Source organism: Bos indicus x Bos taurus, unplaced genomic scaffold (assembly GCF_003369695.1).
Source record: "Bos indicus x Bos taurus breed Angus x Brahman F1 hybrid unplaced genomic scaffold, Bos_hybrid_MaternalHap_v2.0 tig00000789_arrow_arrow_obj, whole genome shotgun sequence".
NCBI classification, from domain to species: domain Eukaryota; kingdom Metazoa; phylum Chordata; class Mammalia; order Artiodactyla; family Bovidae; genus Bos; species Bos indicus x Bos taurus.
The window spans coordinates 10,907-33,940 of NW_020867288.1; the positions used below are offsets into that span (position 1 = coordinate 10,907).

At 39.0% G+C, this 23,034-nt stretch overlaps 1 pseudogene; it reads right to left on the minus strand.

Annotated features, from left to right (window-relative positions):
- Positions 1-492: 492 nt before the first annotated feature.
- LOC113888666 lies at positions 493-1,679 on the minus strand (annotated as a pseudogene).
- Positions 1,680-23,034: the final 21,355 nt, after the last annotated feature.

The window sequence follows — 23,034 nt, forward strand, 5'->3', positions numbered from 1 at the left end:
TGATTTTTCTCAAAAATTGGTAGCAAAGATTCCCATGCTTAAAAAAGTCATTGCTAACACATCACTTTTTGACTAATTTCCATTTGTCCCATATTTACGGACTCAGTATGCATGTCCTAGGCACCAAGGACAGAACAAAGCTTAGAAAAGTTGTTTTATCAAACTTTAGTTCCATGAGAAAACAAAACCATGAAAAAGTGCAAAATATACACAGTTCCTGACAGTACACACACAGGATTTTTTCTTATAAAAACCATAAAATTTTACATTTGTGTAATGAAGTTAGAGTAGATTTCACTTCATTGTTAATATTCAAGTTTTTGCTTAAAAGTGCTTACTTTATTTAAAAAAGAGAAGATTAAAAGAAAGGGTGGCAGGATTTTTTTTTTTTTTTTAAACAAACATATGTCTTGTGTCCCAATCTCCTTCCTCCTCTTCTTTTAGTGCAGTACAGAGCACCAACTTCATTGAAACATCCAATTTCAAAAGATGTTCCTGAAACCTCACCTACAGCAGCACCCTAGGCGTCCTGTTGGGGGTGGCTCCTTTTTTTTCCGCAGTCATTCTGAACCTTTCGCAACTTCACCTCAAAAACTTCATGGATGGCCTTCCGGAAGCAATGAAAATTATAGTCAATCAGACCTTTTCTTTCAAAGCTTTCCTCTCTAACAAAGCAAAAAAGAGCCAGAAACTTTGTCGCCTCTTTTAAATAAAGAACTGTTGTATTATTCAGCTTTATAATGGCTGTTGATTCCTTGTTATAGGGGGTTCCTGCTCCATCTTCTTTGAGGCCACAAATACAAGAAATATCAATGACCACATCATCATGTCACAGCAGAGCTCCTAGGTTTGCATATTCACAGGGGTACTGTCTGTTGTGATATAAATCTTACCGACCACATCAAAGAGAAACAACTTTTCAATCCCAAAATTTGAGATAAAGATGTTTAGCAAATTCTCCAGGGTGGGAAGTTGTGGAATCAGTTTCTGAACCACTTTGCCAAAAGCTTCAAATATTGAATGGTCATATATGCTTGTCAAATAAAAGCTGACATGAATTTTTTCTAGCCTAGCATCTGCAAGGGCATCATTTGCCCTCTGGTGAATGTCTCTCTGGGTTTAAATTTTGTGTCATCTGATAGACCCATCCACTTTGTGAATAAACACCTCAAAGTTTATGTCGCTGTTGACTTTGTAGGCCGTGGTCACTGTGAGGTGGATCTGGCCAAGGCCTCCATGTAATCGTCCTGGGAGTCTATGACAAATATCAGTGCTCCCGTCTCTTGGAAGATCATCTCGTAGTCAAAGGTGGGGTCAAAAAAGTCAATCTGTCCTGGAAAGTCCCAAATCTGAAAATTAACAAAGAAACTGTTGGAAACGTCCTCCCAACAGATCTTCTTCGTGCTCTCCAAGAACAGAGTTTCCCTGGGAAACATTTTATGAAAGACGACTTTCTGGATGGATGACTTGCCGCTCCTTCTTAGGCCTGTGTGCAGGATCCTTGGCTTGACCTCTGTGCTAAGCGGGTCGCTAACGTCCAGAACTCCCTCCTCCGCCCCGGTGTCCAGCTTGGCGTCAGAGGAGTGGGACCCGTCTCCGTGGTCCACTAGCCCCATCAGCTCATCCTCCTCCTCTGGCTGGGGCTTCCCCAGCATCTGGCTAATCACGCCCATGGCCATCCCTCCGGGGAATGACGGGGGGCCCCAGTGGGGAGGGGGTGTCGGCCAAACCTCCTGGTCTGCAGCTGGCAACCTATTTCTAAATTGAGGTTTTGTCCTGAGGTCTGTGGCCAGAGGCGGAGACCACACTTCCCCACAGCAGTCTCGTCCAGGTCCAAGATTGAAATGTTTTTAAATATTTAACAGTAAAAATATAATTCATAATATTTAAGGAAAAGCAATGGAAATTTCTTTAAGAACCTTGGTATAGAAATGAAGTATGGCTACCTCTTGAAGATTCATAAGAAAGGAAGAGATTATTCCTCTTTACAAGCCAGCTTCACCATCACCCTATGCTGGTTTCAACTACACAAATGAGCCAGAGGACCCCAGTGACACGTATTGTCGTCTCTGAAGTCTTTTACTTTAGTTGCAGCCTTCCCAGTTCCTGAACCCATCTTGACTCAAACAGAAGGCATACTTTAAAATGCCTGTCCTTACCTTATTTTTGATAAAGGAGGCAACAATATACAATGGAGAAAAGACAGTCTCTTTAACAAATGGTGCTGGGAAACTGGCCAACGACCTGTAAAAGAATGAAACTAGAACACTTTCTAACACCATACAAAAAAATAAACTCAAAACAGATTAAAGATCTAAATGTAAGACCAGAAACTATAAAACTCCTAGAGGAAAACATAGGCAGAACACTCTCTGACATAAATCACAGCAGGATCCTCTATGACTCACCTCCAAGAGTAATGGAAATAAAAGCAAAAATAAACAAATGGGACCTAATTAAACTTAAACCCTTTTGCACAATGAAGGAAACTATAAGCAAGGTGAAAAGACAGCCTTCAGAATGGGAGAAAATAATAGCAAATGAAGCAACTGACAAAGAATTGATCTCAAAAATATACAAGCAGCTCATGGAGCTCAATTCCAAAAAAATAAAAGACCCAATCAAAAAATGGGCCAAAGAACTAAACAGACATTTCTCCAAAAAAGACATACAGGTGGCTAGCAAACACATGAAAAGATGCTCAGCATCACTCATTATCAGAGAAATGCAAATCAAAACCACAATGAGGTACCATCTCATGCCGGTCAGAATGACTGCTATCAAGAAGTCTACAAAAAATAAATGCTGGAGATGGTGTGGAGAAAAGGGGACCCTCTTTCACTGTTGGTAGGAATGCAGACTAGAACAGCCACTATGGAGCACAGTGTGAAGATTCCTTAAGCTGGAAATAGAACTGCCATACAACCCAGCAATCTCACTGCTGGGTATACACACCGAGGAAACCAGAATTGAAAGAGACACATGTACCCCAATGTTCATCGCAGCACTGTTTACAATAACCAGGACATGGAAGCAACCTAGATGTTCATTGGCAGATGAATGAATAAGAAAGATGTGGTACATGCACACAGTGGAATATTACTCAGCCATTAAAAAGAATGCATTTGAGTCAGTTCTAATGAGGTGGAGGAAACTGGAGCCTATTATACAGAGTGAAGGAAGTCAGAAAGAAAAACACCAATTCAGTACATTAACACATATATATGGAATTTAGAAAGATAGTAACCATGGCCCTATATAGAGAATCCCAGGGACAGGGGAGCCTGGTAGGCTGCCATCTATGGGGTCGCACAGAGTCGGACACGACTGAAGTGACTTAGCATAGCATAGCATAGCATATACAAGACAGCAAAAGAGACACAGATATAAAGAACAGACTTTGGACTCTGTGAGAGAAGGCGAGAATGGGATGATTTGAGAGAATAGCATCGAAACATGTATATTACCATATGTGAAATAGATGACCAGTCCAAGTTCGATGCATGAAACAGGGCACTCAAAGCCTGGGTGCACTGGGACAACCCAGAGAGATGGGATGGGGAGGGAGTGTGGGAGGGGAACTTGGAACCAGGGTACACATGTACACCCATGGCTGATTCATGTCAATGTATGGCAAAACCCACCACGATATTGTAAAGTAATAGCATCCAATTAAATTAATTAATTTTAAAAACACCTGTCCTTAAGCTAGATGTCTCACTCCCTGATTTCAAACTATATTACAAAACTGTAGTAATCAAAACAGCATAATATCAACAGAAAAACCGACACGTTGATCAATAAAACAGAGCTGAAATCCCCAAAATAAACTCATACACATATGGACAATTAATTTACAACAAAAGAACCAAGTACATATGATAGAAAAAGGATATTCTGTTTAATAAATGGTGTTGGGAAAATGGGACAGTCACATGCAAAAAAAGAAAATGAAACTAGACTGCTATCTCATACCCTACATAAAAACCAACTCAAATGGAATAAAGACTTGAATGTAAGACCTGAAACTATAAAACTCCTAGAAGAAAACAGAGGCAGTTTGCTTTTTGAAATTAGTCTTGACAATTACTTTCTGCCTGTGTCTCCTCAGGCAAAGCAAACAGAAGAAAAAAAAAGCAAATGGGTCTACATCAAAAGAAAAAATATTTGCACCACAAAGGAAACTATCAACAAAACAAAAAGGCTGCCTACTGAATGGGAGAAAGTATTTTCAAACAGAAATCTGATAGGGGGTTAAGATCCAAAATTTAAAAAGAGCTCATACAACTCAACATTAAAAAAAAAAAAAAAGACTTGATTAAAAAATGGGCCAAGGATATAAACAGACATTTTTCCAAAGGAAAAAATGGCCAAAAGGCATTCGACATCACTAATCATCAGGAAAATGAAATTAAAACCACAATGAGAAATCGCCTCACACCTGTTCAAATGGCTCTTATAGACAAAAAATAACAAAAAGTTTGAGGAAGAATTTGAAGTAAAGTGAACCCTCATACACTGCTGGTGGGAATGTAAATTAGTGTAGCCACTGTGGAAAACAGTATGCTGCTGCTGCTGCTAAGTCACTTCAGTCATGTCGGACTCTGTGCGACCCCATAGACGGCAGCCCACCAGGCTCCCCCGTCCCTGGGATTCTCCAGGCAAGAACACTGGAGTGGGTTGCCATTTCCTTCTCCAATGCATGGAAGTGAAAAGTGAAAGTGAAGTCGCTCAGTCATGTCCGACTCTTCTCGACCCCATGGACTGCAGCCTACCAGGCTCCTCTGTCCATGGATTTTCCAGGCAAGAGTACTGGAGTGGGGTGCCATTGCCTTCTCCGGAAAACAGTATGGAGATTCCTAAAAAAATTAAGAATTGAACTACCATGTGTTCTAGCTCTCCTACTTTTGAGTGTTTAACACAAAGAATGAAAACACTAATTAGAAATGATACAGGCACCCCTAAGTTCATCTCAGCATTATTTACAATAGCCAAGACATGCAAGTAACCTAAGTGCTCACCAACTGATGGATGGATAAAGAAAATACTGTGTATATACATGGAAATAGATGGGGAAACAGTGGAAACAGTGTCAGACTTTATCTTTTGGGGCTCCAAAATCACTGCAGATGGTGACTGCAGCCATGAAATTAAAAGATGCTTACTCCTTGGAAGGAAAGTTATGACCAACCTAGATAGCATATTGAAAAGCAGAGACATTACTTTGCCAACAAAGGTCCATCTAGTCAAGGCTATGGTTTTTCCGGTGGTTATGTATGGATGTGAGAGTTGGACTGTGAAGAAGGCTGAGCGCCGAAGAATTGATGCTTTTGAAGTGTGGTGTTGGAGAAGACTCTTGAGAGTCCCTTGGACTGCAAGGAGATCCAACCAGTCCATCCTAAAGGAGATCAGTCCTGGGTGTTCTTTGGAAGGAATGATGCTAAAGCTGAAACCCCAATACTTTGGCCACCTCATGTGAAGAGTTGACTCGTTGGAAAAGACTGATGCTAGGAGGGATTGGGGGCAGGAGGAAAAGGGGACGACAGAGGATGAGATGGCTGGATGGCATCACCGACTCAATGGACATGAGTTTGAGTGAACTCCGGGAGATGGTGATGGACAGGAAGGCCTGGCGTGCTGCAATTCATGGGGTCGCAAAGATTTGGACACGACTGGGCGACTCAACTGAACTGATACAAAGTTATACTACACAGCCATAAAAAGGTGAAATCTTGCCATTTGCAGCAACTTGGATAGAACTTGAGGGTATCATACTAAATGAATATGTCAGATAGAGAAAAACAAATACCATATGATTTCACTCATATGTGGAATACCAAAAAAAAAAAAAAAAAGCAAAGCAAAATAAATGAACAAAAAAAAAAAATACAGAGAACACAATAGCGGTTACCAGAGGGAAGCGGTGGAGGAGAGTGAAATGGGTAAAGGGGAACACCTGTAAGGTAGAAGACGGAAACTGAATTTTTGGTGGTGAATATGCTATAGAAGAAGGACTTCCCTGGTGGCTCAGACAGTAAAGCGTCTGCCTACAGTGCAGGAGACCCGGGTTCGATCCCTGGGTCAGGAAGATCCCCTGGAGAAGGCAATGGCAACCCACTCCAGTATTCTTGCCTGGAGAATCCCATGGACGGAGGAGCCTGGTTGGCTGCTGTCCATGGGGTCACAAAGAGTCGGACACGACTGAGTGACTTCACTATCACTATCACTATGCTATAGATAGATACTCATGCATGCATGCTCACTCATGTCCGACTCTTTGTGACCCCATGGACTATAGCCTGCCAGGCTCCTCTGTCCATGTAATCTTCCAGGCAAGAATACTGGAGTGGGTTGCTGTTTCCTCCTCCATGGGCTCTTTCCAACCCAGGGATTGAACCCATGTCTCCTCTGTCTCCTGCGTTGGCAGATGACTTCTTTACCACTGCACCACTTGTATATATTAATAGTATACGCAGTGTATTATATGTTTCACATGTACAATATATTTCTACTTTTGAAGTAGAAATATAATGTACATATGAAATGCATATAATATTATAAACCAATGTTTAAAAAATGTCCTTGAATCAGTCTCCTGTTCTAATTGAATATATATGAGGCAAATACTGCTATCTTCCATGCTTACCAAAACATAATCTTTACCTAATAAAATAAGTGTTCTATAATCTTATATATTTCTTCCACTTTTCCAAAGTAGAGTCCATTCTTAGATTTAAAAATATATATATAACCTAACTTTAACCATCACTTTCATGAGTCCATATTAACAAAATAAGAATTTGAACATGGATCTGATTCCAATTCAAAGTGCATCTGTCTGTTCACTTGTTTGTACAAATAATGCTCATGCTGACTGGTTGATTATACCACAGATTAGTTGGTCATAACACATAGGCAGCTATAAGATCAGATTGTGCATAGAATCCTTCTACATTTTTAATCTTCTAGAAAATAAAAGTCCTGCCCATATGAAATCTGGTTCCCTTAATGAATTCACTAGGAGAGTCACCCTGGCTTGCAGTTGTTTGATTAAAAGAGCATAAATTTGGATATTTGAAGGTTCAGAGGCATTTCCTATTGTAATTTAAATAAAGCAGTCTTGGGGTAAGAGACATACCGAGGGGAGCTCATAATGGGATTAGTAAAGGTTTCACAAGTGAACCCAAATTCACCAAATAGCCAAAGTTTTAAAATATCACTAAAAACCACAGATAAAATATATACTTTCTTGAGAATAAACTTACAAGGGCTAGAGAGTGCTGGAAAATAAGAAAGGCAGATGCAAAATTAAAATTTAGAACAACAAATAAAAGAAGTTATTGGATTAAAAAAAAAAAATCACTGCACACATTAAAAAAAAAAAAAAAAACAACCCACAGTTCATGGTAAGACTAAATTACAGTTGGAAGCATGCCAGCTAGTTACAGAGCACAGAGAAGGTGAAAATCTCTCAAACTAGAGTACAATTAATGCCGCCTGGGCTTTCTGGAATCCTTTCTAAATGTATTTCCAAATAAAAGTACTCTGTTTCTCTGTTGGATGCCAATAAATGGTAAACCTTAAACTTGGGAACTCACTACCCAGCAATAGCCAAGAGCTCATTTACAAAATGCCATGGAAGGATCCTTTTTTCCACGTGACAGGAGGGAGAAAAAATTCTCTTTCTTTAAAGGGTCCTGCCACTTAATGAACATTCTACCCATTACAGTCAACATTTTGTCTCTGTCTTTGGTAACAGAATGATGAATGGATAGATTTGGTTATGAAGCTACATGATGAGGTTTCCACATTGCCTAAGTATAGTAATTTTCTTCTTCGGTGGGTTTTGAGCTTTCTTTTTTTCTTTTCCTAGACCACTGAAGCACGCCCAGGGATATCACTGATCTTTAAGGCTTCAAGTGAGCTCCAAGATTCTAGCACACCTCCCGCCTTTAACAGAAGTGGAAAATGAGGCCCAGTTTAGCATCTTAGCTAAAAACACACAGCTAGCTAATGTGAAAAGTAAGGCTTAATGTCCATTCAATAAATATATGTGGTTCTTAATATAACTAATATGTATCGGACACTTCCTTTAAGTGACACTGCACTAAAGTCTTTACACAAATTTCCATATTGTATTCACACAGACACACACACACACACGTGCTCAGCCCTCAAGGCAAGTGTTATTATATTCCCAGATCTATGAAGAAACTGAGACCAAGTAACTTGCTCAAGGTCACACTAGTTCTGAGTAATGGAGCTAGGATTTGAATCCATGCCCTGTGAGAGATACAGGAATAAAACTGACAGCATCCCTCTTCTGAAGAAATGATATAGAAAAGCAACTAAGACAGACTTAGTAACACGGAACTGCATACGGGACTATCCCCACACCTTACTCTGCAATGCAGGAACTGACCCGTATCTGTGGATCACCCACGACCTTAGCTTCATTAATGCTGAGCATCCAGTAATCCCAGAATCATACACAGGATGCTCTGTGGGCAGTTGCAACACTTACACACAGAATGCAAACTATTCTGCTGCAGTGTCTGTAGTTTTTCAGTTGATATTTGGAAATTAGCCTCAGTATCAATTGTCTTAAGCTGAGAATCCATTGTCCTTGAAGAAAAAGAGCAATAACATTTTCTCTAAGCCTGAGTTAATCTATGACAGGCTTGGCAAGCAGCAAAACAGCTTGGACTACCTAGAATTCACCTGAGAAACACTAAGTCGTGTACAGAACCTGCACTTACAGAACTAAAGGAGCTCTCATCTTAAATCACTTTCTTGAGAAACGTCAAGACTTTTTCCATCATATCATTTTGGTAGGCTTTTCCTTTGAAGAAATAATGTTTCTTCACTGGTTTCTGAAACTCTATATGGGGTCCAAGACTCTGTTGGCTGCCTAACTGTCAATTTCTTCCCCTTCAATTCATAAAAATATAGTCTTAAAATGCCAGATACTCATTTTCCCAACTTCTTTGCAGGTAAGTGTAGCCATATGATTTCTGGGTAGCAGTCTGGATCAGACAACAAAGGACTGGTTCAGGTGAAAATATAGATGAGAAGAGTGATTTGGACTGGGTTCAAGCTTACTTTTACTTTGATTTATGCCTGAACGAGGAAACAAGCATACATTAGACTTATCTAATACATACATTAGATAAGTAAGAAAGTGTGTAAGCAGCTTCCGGAGCCTCTCTGAAGTCAGTGCTTAGTGGAACCCACATAGAATGAGAAACCCAACGGTTCTGAGGTGCCAAAAAAACTGCAGTTTCAAGTACTTTACACGATTACATGGGATGATGGTTAGAGGGTCCACCTACTACATTATAAGACAATTCCCTTCTGCACCATCTCCACGTTCTGTTTTTAACTGCATCATGTAGCCTATAAAAGACCTGGTCACAGACTTCCATGGAAAAAGGAATATTCTTAGGGGCAGGGTAGAGAATGAGTAGCTTCTGGTAACAATTTTTGTTTTCTAATTAAAAAAAGAGAAGAACGTTTGCATCCCAGTTCCTTCCTGCCTTTGGAAGCTGTGTGTGAAACCTGGAGTACAAGCAGTCATCTTATGACTGCAGACCTGAGGAGAAAGGCCAGCCTGCTGAGGGTGCTTGAGAAGGATGGAAAATCCTAGATCCTTGACAGCTTTGTTAAACTGCTGAAATCATCCACCCTGAATTTCCTACCTCTCACCTACTTCTTTGGAGAATAAGGGATGTATTTGGGTTTATTTGGTATCTTGTAGTTTAAATCCTCTTAAGTGATGCAACTGGCACACTAATTCATTGAGGAAATCAGCCCTCAGAAAGGAAAAAATGTCTCAAGGGAAATATTCTCTGTGAAGAATGTTCCGTAAACAGAATCTTACCTTCTGTAATTCATCCTTTGGATCTCAGTGTATATAGCCCTGCTTCCCCAAATCTAGGATATTTGATGAGGGGCCTATTTACCCTCATTAAGTATAACATAAGTTACCATTATTTCTTAAATGTCTTTGTTTCTTTACCAGCATGTAATTTACCATTATTTTTTAAATGTCTTCAATTCTTTATCAGCAGCATGACTATAATCTTCAGAAAAGCAGGGGCTATAATTCACATAAGAGTTATAGGTTATATGTTTGTTATACCACATCCAGCATATAGTGTTGTGTAATTTTTGCTGAGTGTAAACTTCCAAGGAGATTACTTCAGTCTCTAAAGGCCAACCCTAAATAATAACCATTCACTATGTAAAACTGTTTTTAGTGACTCCTTCATTTTAGTTCTGTGACTTTCCTTTCATTAAAACATTCTGCTCCACCAAACCTCCCATAACTTCAGGCCTGCCTGATTTCCTCAAAACTTTATGCTGCCCAGGGATTATAATTTTGTGTTTACTTTTATAAATCTACCTTTCTTTAGCACCAGACATAGTCTAGAGTTCTGATCTTCCATTAATTACAACTGGATGATAATAGCTGAATACTTAATAACTTAATACTTAATACTGGATACTTAATAGCTGTTGAATAAATGAAATCATGAATGAGTCTACTGACTCAGTGACTGTGACAGGGTGGGTTAATATTCTGAGCCTTCTTAATTACATGGGCTTCCCTAATAGCTCAGTTGGTAAAGAATCCACCTGCAATGCAGGAGAACCTGGTTTGATTCCTGGGTCAGGAAGATCCACTGGAGAAGGGATAGGCTACCCACTCCAATATTCTTGGGCTTCCCTTGTGGCTCAGCTGGTAAAGAATCTGCCTGCAATGCGGGAGACCTGGGTCTAATCCCTGGGTTGGGAAGATCCCTGGGAGAAGGGAAAGGCTACCCACTCCAGTATTCTGACCTGGAGAATTCCATGGACTGTAAAGTCCATGGGGTCACGAAGAGTCAGACACGACTGAGCAACTTTCACTTTCACTTTCAATATGTTACATAAGAGTTTAATGAATCTTCATTTGGCACCTCATGTATACAAGGCACCTAATCCTCTACCTTAAGTATCTTTCCACATCAATTTAATTGATTTAATTTAAATGATGTACTTGGGCACCCTTAAAAGTTTTCTTTTTTTCAATCACTTGAAAATGTTCTGAGTTTATAAGATAAAACTGATTAGCACATTTAGTATATATTCATATTATATTGCTTCCCTCATAATTCAGTTGGTAAAGAATCCACCTACTATGCAGGAGACCCCGGTTTGATTTCTGGGTTGGGAAGATCCACTGGAGAAGGGATAAGCTACCACTCCAGTATTCCTGGGCTTCCCTGCGGCTCAGCTGGTAAAGAATCCACCTGCAATGCGGGAGATCTGGGTTTGACCCCTGCGTTGGGAAGATCCCCTGGAGAAGGGAAAGGCTACCCACTCCAGTGTTCTGGCCTGGGAAATTCCATGCACAGTATGGCCCATGGGGTCACTAACAGTCAGACATGACTGAGCAACTTTCACTTTCACTTTGATATTATATTAACTAATTAGTGTCCTGATCTGGAAGGAAAAGATAGCTTAGCCCAGGATAGCCATTTTGGAGTTCCAATTTCCTTGACTTACTATTACTTCAGTAAACTCTAGAATATGAACCCATATATATTAGCTTTCTCTTGCTGCTGTAACAATTTTCCACAAACCTTGTAGTTTAAGCATCACAAACTTACTATCTTACAGCCATGGAGATGGGAAGTCTGACAGAGATTTCACAGGCTAAAAGCAAGGTTACACAAAACTTTGCCCCTTTGTAGTGTCTCTGGAGAGAATCTACCTCCTTGCTAGTCCAACTTTTTTAGAGGCCACTTCCTTTGTGGCACCCTTCCTCTGTCTTCAAAGCCACAAGGTCTCATCTCTCTGAGCCACCTTCTGTCCTCACATCTCTCTCTGACTGCAGTAGACAAAGATCTTTCACTTTTAGGAATTCATAGAATTAGATTACACCTACCCAGATAATCCAACATGAAAGAAAAGAAAGTGTTAGTTGCTCAGTCATGTCCAACTCTCTGTGACTCCATGGATTGTAGCCCACCTGGCTCCTTTGTCCATGGAATTCTCCAGGCAAGAATCTTGGGATGGCTTGCCATTTCCTTCTCCAGAGGATCTTCCCGACCCAGGGATCAAACCCAGGCCTCCTGCATTGCAGGCAGATCCAAGCCATTAATCTTGGGCTTTCCCAGTGGCTCAGCAGTAAAGAATCCATCTGCAATGCTGGAGATGTGGATTCGATCCCTCGGTCAGGAAGATCCCTTGCAAGAGGGCATGGAAACCCACTCCAGAAGAATCCCATGGACATTGGAACCTAGCAGGCTACAGTCCATAGGGCTGCAAAGAGTTGGACACGACTGAAGCAACTGAGCGCAGCACCCAGACAACTTTAATCATGTCCACAAAGTTCTTTTTGCCATGTAAAGTAACATTATTCACAGATTCTGGAGATTGGGATATGGACATCATGGGTTCTACTACACCAGGATTCCCAGCAGAACATCACTTTATGCACATGAGACATAAACTGTATTTACAGAGAGACAGAATATAATTGCTGAAAGAGCACTGGGTAAAATTTTTAAAACCTGACTTCAATTTCTGATAATATTTCAGAAAGGGTATTTCAAGGTAGAGGAAATAATGTGATCCAAGAGATGTGAAGGCACACAGCATATTTAAAAAACACTAAATTACCTGATTCAACTGGAATTGAAGAGGTGAAGAGCAGTAGAAGTGTCTTTGGGGAAAATAGGCAGAGGTACTGAATGTCAGACTAAGGATTGGACCTTCATCAGAAAGCAGTTGAAAGTCGCTGAAAGTTAGTGACAACAGCTACATTTGCAACTTATAATGGGTCACCTGGAAGCAGGATGGAGAGAGAGAGCTGAAAAGGAGACAGAAGGTAGACAACCTAAAGATCATTGCTTCCCACTAGGAAAAAGTTTTGAACATGAGATAACAGTGATGAAAATAACAGGAATGGAATGGCTGGTGAAGTAATAGAGCTAAGTTATCATTTCAGTTGGGTCTGATGCAGTTGAATATCAGCATGATGTGATAACCATCATGGTGATAACCATGGGCATTAGTATTGAAAAATCACATCTGAATAGTTAAAAAATCATATTTTTAGGAAAAATCTAAATTTTTTTCTTAAGTATCATGTTCACTTGCTCTGGATAATTTTAGTTTTGGGGTCCTGTACTGTATGATTGGAGAAGTGAATTCCAGTTTAGCACAGGTAAGAAATGGAGTCTTCAGAGAGCTTCATAACTGGAAGATGTATCAATCTCAAAATTTTCCTGGAAGAAGTACCAAGAGAACTTCCAGAAGTGAGAGAATGATATAGGGTAGTGGGCAAAATAAATATCATAGAAGATTGAGAAGATGAAGTGTTGATAGGCTGATTAAGCAAACACAATCCCCAATTTCTAAAATTTTAAGAAAAATTCACTAAATTTTAAGATTGCTCTTAAAAGCAATCTGCGTGTAGAGAAGCAAAGCCCAGGTTAAAGTTGCCCATACTAGAAGAGGCTATTGAATTGGATTTTGTCTGGAAAAAAATTATCTTAGGAAAGATGAGGGCCACTATGGAACCTCTTCAGACTGTGACCACACAATATGATTATATCTTAGAGACTTCAGTTCTCTAGAATCTGTTTATTCTGACATCCTGTTATTTTCCTGACCTGATATTTCAGAGTTAATTTGTCCGGAGAAAAGCTGGCCTAACTCTTTTTTGTGAGCCTTGGCAAGTTTGTAGTCTGTTGGTGGTATGGCTGTAGGCCCAATTCCGATCTAGTGAATGTAGCTGATGACTCCATGTTTTTGGTATGCAGTCCTGTTTATGTGTAGCAGAGCAAGAAAGTCTACATAAGGAAAAAGCCTCTAAGGTATCTGAGCCTTACAACTACTGTTAAGGGTGAGGTGGGCTACCTTCTTGTTACTGCACAGGTTTCTCTCATTTTATTAATAAAAGCCAGACTCCATTGCTATAGTTACGACCGGACAGTGATGGGTAAGACGTGGGGCGAGCAGCTGTGCAGAACTGCAACAGTGAATCACGATACTTACCCTTTGGTACTGGTTTTAGATGTTTGCTATTAAAAGATAATGAAAAGAGGTTGAAATAGTTTCTGATTTGTTAATTCTGTGTGGCTCAGGTGAACTGCATTCCTTAGAGAGCAGTTAACAGTACCATTTCACATTTCTGGAATTAAATCAGAAGTTCAGATGCAGACAGTATCTTCGAAAAAAATTAAACACCTTGAAAGACTGAAAAATGTAGTCCAATATCCAGATGTTTGACCATATGGTGCCAAACAGCTGCATATTCATTCTACTTTGGGCTTTTATTAAAATGTTTGGAAAATTATGGATAAGTGAACTAACTCATTGAGAATATCAGACCTGGAAAGAGGCCTAGAGATTCTCCTCTTGCTCCATTTTAGAGCTGACAGTGGAGTGAAGATAGCTCTGTCCAGCAGCGGGGAAGAGAGATAAACAGTGATTAGGAACCCAAGAGGTAAAGTCATTTTTATCGAATGTTGTTCAGTTAGTCATGTTTGTTGTTTGAAAGATAGAGTTATTATAATATTTTTAATTTTTAGTAATTGATTGGTTGGGTCTTTGGGGATAGGGCAAAAAATAAAAAGACACTGAAAAGTTCTTAAGAGTCCTCAGTTTTCCCCAAAAGGGAAAAAATAAAAGGCTTTTTCATTTACCTCTAGAGTTCTACCACTTTCCAAGGACAAACGTTCATTCGCGCAATATACATCTGAAAACGATTTAGAGTGCCTATCAATGGAAAATGTATTAGCTAAGTTCCTTGGACCTGAAATTAATAGGAGAGCTTTTAGATTAATGGGACTAGAAATATCACTGCTTTCTTTTGGCGTGATTTTTATGGCATCTTCATATTCTTAAAATGTACTGCTGTGAATCTAATCTACCTCAATCCTTCATATGATTTGGTGAGTTCTTAAGATCATAAAGACAACAAAAACTAAACTGGCTCTTTTTCTCTTTGCCACACAAGTCAAATGATACCTAATTCTGTTCATGTAAATACTTTTAGAGACTAGTGATGCAAAATGTATGAACATTATGTATGGTGATGTTCCTTAAAGTTCAAAAAATAAATAAAATAAATCTAGGGAAATAGTCTTTTTTTTCTAAAAATACTATTAGCTTCAATGCTATTCTTTCAGTATTAAAAACTTAATTATTAAACTTTTCATACAATCAGTCTCAGGTATTTACTGAGGATAAAACTATAAGTCAAGGAATGTAGACTTCTCTTTGAAGCATGTTATTTTCTCTCTTTTTTTTTTACTTCACAATCTAGATGAAGAAACTAGAATTAGATAAAATGATAGCAATAAAAAGTGTTACAATTAAGTTCTTAATTTGTCAGTTTGAACTTCAAAAACTTTATATTTTGGAGTAAATTAAAACCATTTAGGCAGATTTTTAGATTCCAAGTTTGTGTCTATCTCTCAACATGTTGTGTCAACTGTACACTGTTTACACACAGGATGAAGAATGACAAAACAGCTATCTAGGTTAGACTCCTGACACTTCCACTTGCATAAATGTAATCTTACCAAAATAATGAGTCAGACTTAAAAATGGTAAGATTCACTGTGACAGTAATAGATGGGAACAGAACAGGAAAGAGGTTACCATTTGCTTAACATTTAAAATCGCCAGGTATTTTCCATAAATCTTCTCATTGGGTTCCTGTAATAGCCTTATGGAAAAGATAACTGAAATCTAGAGAAATAAATGGGCTACCCTGATAGCTCAGTTGGTAAAGAATCCACCCACAACTCAGGAGACCTGTTGGATTCCTGGGTTGGGAAGATTCCCTAGAAAAGGGAAAGGCTACCCACGCCAGTATTCTGGCCTGGAGAATCCACAGACACTATAAAGTCCATGGGGTTGCAAAGAGTTGGACACAACTGAGAAATAAAATAATTCTCCCAAAATTACATATCTAGGAAGTTGAGGCTAAAAATTCAAATCTAGATCTAATTCCAGATCCAGTATTCTATTACAGCTGACTAATGTAAGTGTTTATGTATTGTGTTGTATTCCCATGAATATTTACAGTTATAATTATCCCATGATTGAAATCAGGCTGTGGGACATAAAGAAACGAGAGGAATACAACCTCAACTTTGCTGCTGGTTCAGTGAGTAATAGCGTCTCGGTCACTTAAACGGAGTGGCCTCTGCTTTCTCATTTATAGAAACAACAAAACAGAAAATTTAGATTGGTCATTTGGAAAATGCATGGTTTCCAATAAAATGATTGCTTATATCTCTTCTGAGATGACAAATGATAATGACTAAACCTATCCATATGCCAAAAGGATAAACATATTTCAAGACAAAACCAAAATTCAAAATAATTTATTTCTCCTGTGTCCACTTAATATATAAATCTAAATAACAAATATGTGTTTTTGTCCATTTTTTTTACCGTACTGTATCTACAGAGTTAGCAAAGTGGGGGCATATTATTTCAGAAGAAATTCTCAAATCTTTATGTATGGTACTATTTTTCTTACTCTTTCGGAATTTAATTTTTTAATTAGCATTTTTAAAACACAATTTTCCTTTGTCAATTCTAGAGAAATCCATGTAGGCTAGATGGAAGAAACTTCAGGGAATTTATAAAGATAAGGATAAAAGCTGATCATATAAAATTATTGAGATGTGGAGGAAAAGATCTTTAAATATAGAATTCATTCCTGGAGATGAAGGCTCTTATCAATCAGTTGTCCAACGTGTCAATAGAACAATAAATATTTAATAGGAAATCCACTATTAAGAGCACTTATCTACCCATCATCCTTACTACTTACTCACTTTATTACTAAATTCAAAGAAATCTTTTACTTCTATTTTGACAATGTCTTTCCCCTTTCCAAAATCATTCAAATGCTTTGTATATGAAGACTAACTTCCTGTCTCATCTTTAGCAAGTTTTGCCAAAATACCCTGAATCCAAAGTCAAATAACAAAACCATAATGCTGAAAGGGATCTCAGTGAGTCACTTTCCCTTCCCCTAGCCCTCTGTCTAATCCTTCCTCTCCATCCAGACCTGCTTTTATCTCCCCTATTTAGCTGCTGCTTCTCCAGCAACACATACACTGAGCCTAGAAAGGTTACTCGTTTCTGACTCAGTGAAGTTCTTTGCTTTTATAATTCATAGATGCTGTAAACTTCAGTCTCACACTTTTAAACTATTTTAAAATACCTACGCCTACTTCTTAAACTCCAACAATATATTACAAATCTCAAGAGCTCCTTTTCTAGTTTAACAGATGCTTGAGGAAGTCTTACTGTATGTCTTTCAGATTACTGGGAAAAAATAATTATTGCATGGATCCCTCCCCCGCCAATGGACCTATAATCTCCATTCTTAGTACAATGTTATACAGCATAAAAATGTAAGTATTTTTCTGAGTGTTGCTTATTTTTTTCTTTTAGCTATGGAGAGTATCCCCTCATATTTCTATTGTAAACTCTAGAGGTTAGGGTGTGATGAGCTGTATGACTTTTAGGTTAAGGTCTATTCGGGAAACATACCCTATTTATTTTTGTTGTATTTTGTTTTCACTATTCCTCACTTTGTCCCCAAATTCCCAAAGCCTACAAGGATATATAATATATAGCAATATGAGAGAAAAGTATCTGAGAAAGAATGAAAACAAAGAGTGCTTAGGAATGAAGTTATTCTACAATGTAAACCATAAAGGTCATTCTACTTGATATAGGACCATAAGTTTGGCTCTATGCTTACTTATAAGCCAAAGGTAAGGGAGAGAAAGAGAGGATTCTGATTTTAGACCATCTACTATGTTATAAAATTAAATAAAAAGAATTGTAAAGGGCTCAGAGAAACAAAACTCTATTAACACTAAGATTGAAAGCTGGAACCCCACGAAACATAACAATCAGCATTTTCAACAATGTCCTTACTTTTAGCACATCGAGTTTCCAAAAATTTATTTCCTATGTTGGTTTTCAAAAAAAGCCAGAGTCATCCCAAAAATGAATTAAAAAGAAGGACACTAGCAATGGCACCCCACTCCAGTACTCTTGCCTGGAAAATCCCATGGATGTGGGAGCCTGGTAGGCTTCAGTCCATGGGGTCGCTAAGAGTCGGACACGACTGAGAGACTTCACTTTCACTTTTCACTTCATGCATTGGAGAAGGAAATGGCAACCCACTCCAGTGTTCTTGCCTGGAGAATCCCAGGGACGGGGGAGCCTGGTGGGCTGCCGTCTATGGGGTCACACAGAGTCAGACACGACTGAAGTGACTTGGCAGCAGGTACCACCAATGATATGACTGAAGTATATTGATCTCTGAAGCCCAATTTAGCATAGATGGTAATTTTAGAATATCTGGAAGCTTGGCTTTTTTAAACTACCATGCAACAGACTTCACATAAGAATGCTACAAAAAAACACTGCAAATACTATGATTTGTGAGTCATACAGTTGATTGACAAACCTTTTTGTTCTGTCCTCATTGTATGATCTATGATATAGGTGCAGAATGTAGGCTTCTATAGAGAGCAGTGTCTTCACCTTGTAATTAGCAAGGATGTATTGTTATGTCTTAAGAAGATACACATAGTTGATATTGCTAAGTAGTTTCCAGTGGTCTGGATTTTTAGTCTAAAATATTATGACTTTCAGTGAAATCTTGTTCACATTATGAAAGCCCAGTAATCTAACAGGTCAAAAATATTACCATAGATGGTTTACTTAGACAAGAAAAGGCAAGTGGCTCACCAAGTCCCTGTTAGTATACACAGAAAAGAAGGCAATGGGATGTTCCTAAAATACTTTCAATTTTATAGGGACATGTTAAAATATAAGGCATCTGGCAATGTCTGGTCTAGCCTAATGAAATCAATAGAGGTAGGCCAGAGCAGGAGAATCCTTATGGCCTGCAGATATGTAATTTGTGCTGCTGTCTGTGATTTGAAAACTGGAATAGATTTTTAATTTATGATTGAAAAAATTGAGTTCACCTTTGAACAGCTTACGTAAATTAGATTGCCCCCAAGTCACACTTGAAAAGTACCATAACCACCATCATCAGTTTCAATTTGTAAAATGGAACCAATGAAATAGTCGCTAGGGGCACATTTACACACCTAGCCCTTAAATTTTGCATAAATAAGAACCACCACCACCTCCAGCAGGCAAATTAATTTCAGACTGCAAAGATTTTTCTATTGAGAATATTCTGTTCAAAAGTTCAACTTCACAATCCCAGCATGACTGTACTAATGAATCAGCTCTAAAGCCACAGTGGAAATGAAACAGAGATCACTGTTTGGTTATGACCAATATTTTTGTATGTAAGTTGCTTGGAAGCCACTAAATTGTGCCTCTCTAAAAGACTTTAGTGATTTTAACTTCCTGGTATCAGATACTAGATGATATCAGATCAGATGTTTAAAGGGTCTAAGAAACCCAAAAGATGGTAACTAATATAATTCAAGTTAAAATTCTTAATTTCCTTCCCTCATCTAGCAAAACTTACAAGAACATTGTTAAGGGGGAAAAAAAAAAAATGTCAATTGCCCAAAGATTTAGAAGGCAGCAATTGGGTCTATGAATTCTCATTAATTAGCTCCATAAATCAGACTCTATGGAATAACTCTGAAAAGCAAGCCTTATCTTATCCAGGAAAACCACTGTATATATTTAAAACCTCATAAGATTCTATTACTTATGCTGTATATTGTATTAAGTAAGCCCATTTAAAGTATACACTTTAGCTTCCTTAAGCCAATGTTTTTACAAGTTCATGACCACGATGAAATATATTGCTTTTCAGAATACATATCCTTTATGCCTATCATAAACTATGTTCTACCAATTAAATTACACCAACATTTATGGGACAGAGTTCTCTAGAAACAAAGACTGTGTTTAATGCCTGCAGTGACACCTACTGGTAATAAAGTACACCTAATTCTTAAAGATATTTGAAGTAATAATATCACAGGTCCATACTTTTCATTCTCAGGGCCCAAATTCACCATCCACAGCAAATTCTTTCTTCTCATCAGAAAACTCGCTTGATTAGCTTTTCGGGTAACAGAAATGCATGCAAATAATATCTTCTTTTAGAGAGTGAGGATTCGGCACGCAGTAGTTTGTGTTATCTTTTGAGTATGATGAAGACATGCCCTTTTATGTTAGTAACAGATCGTCACAAATCATTTCATTTATGCCTATGCAAAACCAGATGTCTCCTCTTAGCCAAGATGCCCATGAGAGATAGCGTTTCTGACAACTGAGAAGATGAAGGGAACGAAGGCCGTTCCATGAACGGCAGGTTTATGGGACAGTCTTCTCTACTGTCATCTCTGAGGGCCCCTGAATAAAACCCATATCCCCTTTTAACAATGTGGTGTTTTCACAGAGTTTGGCAACACATGATAAGTTATCAACTCCTCAAGGCCAAGTTGAAACCTCCCCAAATTCTGTGGCCCCACATTTCCCATATAGCCTGATGCATGCAGGCTTTGTCTCCCATGACACATGTGTCCCCCAGACACATCATTCAGTGATATCCCTTCTCTCCCTCACTCCTCTATAAAACTGTATAAACTAATCAAATCCTAACAGGCCTTTTCTGACTGTTCTAACCACCCATACTTTGTCTGAGTTTGAACTCTCATATTCTCCAGTCTGTATTGCACCACTAAGAAATTGCTTCCATACTCTTCTTTAATCACTACTACTAATATTTACAATATAATCCATGTATAGTTGATCCATAAAGTTCTGGAAATATGCTAAACCAGAGGGAATGACTTGAATTTATAAATGACCCTTCAATTTCGGTACTACCATCTTCATTCCTCAGATGAAGAAACTGATGCTCAGAGGAGTCAGATCCTCTGTTCCAGTTGACACATCAGACAAAGTTAGGATTAAAAACCAAATCTGTCATGTGTTAAACCTCTTCTCAGTGATGACACATGTGTGTTATCTGTAAGTTCTATCCCCGCCCCCATCCTCCAGCCCTTGTGGCTGTTGGGACCATCTCATCCTCTGCAGGCTGTCCCATTCTTTCCCACAAGGAGTTGATAACTTTCTAGTAAGTCACTGCACCCTCCATCAATTGGTGGAGTTTCAGAAAACTCTTCTGCTTTTGCCTAAAAATTAAAGATAATAGAGGGTGACAGACGTATTGTAATTTTGTTAATAGTGTTATATGGCAGCTCTAAATGTCATACCTGTCTTTGTGGCTTCTTACTGTGGTACAGTGGTTGACCAAGAAGCCTTTATAAAAGCTGCCAAGCCAGTCTGTATGATACTACAATGGTCGATACCTGTCATTACATTTTTGTCCAAACCATAGAATGTACAACAACAAGGGTGAGACCTAGTGCACCCTGTGGGACTTTGGTGATGATGATGTGCCAGTGTAGGCTCATTGATGTAACAAAGGTACCTCTGTAGTTCAGATGTTGATAGAAGGGGAGGTTGTGGCTGCATATGAACGAGTGTGTGTGTGCTGCCAAGTCACTTCAGTCGTGTCCAACTCTGTGCAAACCCTATGACTACAGCCTCCCAGGCTCTTCTTGTCCATGGGGATTCTCCAGACAAGAATACTGGAGTGGGTGGCCATGTCCTCCTCCAGGGGATCTTCCTGGTCAGGGGTCACGTCCGTGTGTGTCTCTTGCATGGGCAGGCAAGTTCTTTACCACTAGTGCCACTTATATATAATAAATCTCTGTACTTTCTGCTCAGTTTTTCTGTGAACTAAAAACTGCTCTAAAATTAAAGTGTATTAATGAGAAAAAAAAAACAACAACTGCCAATGCCTAATTTCACTCCACACAATAAATTCAGAATCTCTAGGGGTCAGTTGTGCTTTAGTGCTTTAGTTGCTACGTTGTCTCCAACTCCAACCCTATGGACTGTACCCACCAGGTTCCTCTGTCCATGGTATTTTCTGTCCATGGCAAGATTACTGGAGTGGGTTGCCATTTTCTTCTGCAGGGGATCTTCATGACCCAGGGATCGAACTTGGGTCTCCTGGGGTCAGACCTCTATATTATTATCTGTTTAAAGTTCCCCAGGGAACTCTAACATGCAGCCAGGGTTGAAAACTGTTGTGCTGTGTCTCCTGTGTATCTGGCATGCCCCTGGCCTTCAGGTTGCTAAGTTCACTCTAATCACAGACACACTAGAGTCGTCCCCACGGTGATTCCTCAATCAGGAAGCAATATATGATATATAAAAATAATGTAATCATATATACAGGAACATATATACTAAGTGTGTGTGTATTTTTATAAAATATGTTATATAAAGCATATTTTATTTAAATAAAAAATATATATATATGAAAATACATGTCTCTAGTAGGTGACCAGGTATGCCGTAACATAGCATCAACCACTCACCTCACTTCTGAGTCTTTGCCCCAGAGGCCCTGACGTCTGATTTTTTTTTTTTTTTTTTGGTTTCCACTGAGAGACTGGAGTTGCCAACTTCTACACTGTGGGTTTGAGTTCTGGCCCCAGATTTGGCCTTGAAGACCTACAGCTACTGTCTGCTCTCTTGCCATCCTTTTCCTTCTTGTATGTATTCACATGTGTTCATAGAAATCAAGAACTTCCTGCAGTTTGTTTCTTCCCTGCCCATGGGAGCCCTGAGCATGCTGCTTCCTGAACTGTTAACCTGGTAAATATTAACTCCAGGTTTAGCAGTCATGAAAGTGTTCATGGACCTTGGTGCTAAAGACGACACAGAGCTCTAAGCGCATCCCCTCCCCACCTGTACACTCCTAGGCAAGGGTGAGCATACTCAGTCCTACTTCATTTCTAGACTGTAAGCTCTTTGAGGGCAAAAGGCTTACCTTATTCATCTCTATCACTAAATACAGCTAAATAGGTATTTAAATGTTGGTACAGTGAACAATTCACTTGCTAAAGGAGAAGTTGTTCAGTCCTCAGTCATGTCCGACTCTGCGACCCCATGAACTGCAGCACCCCAGGCTTTCCC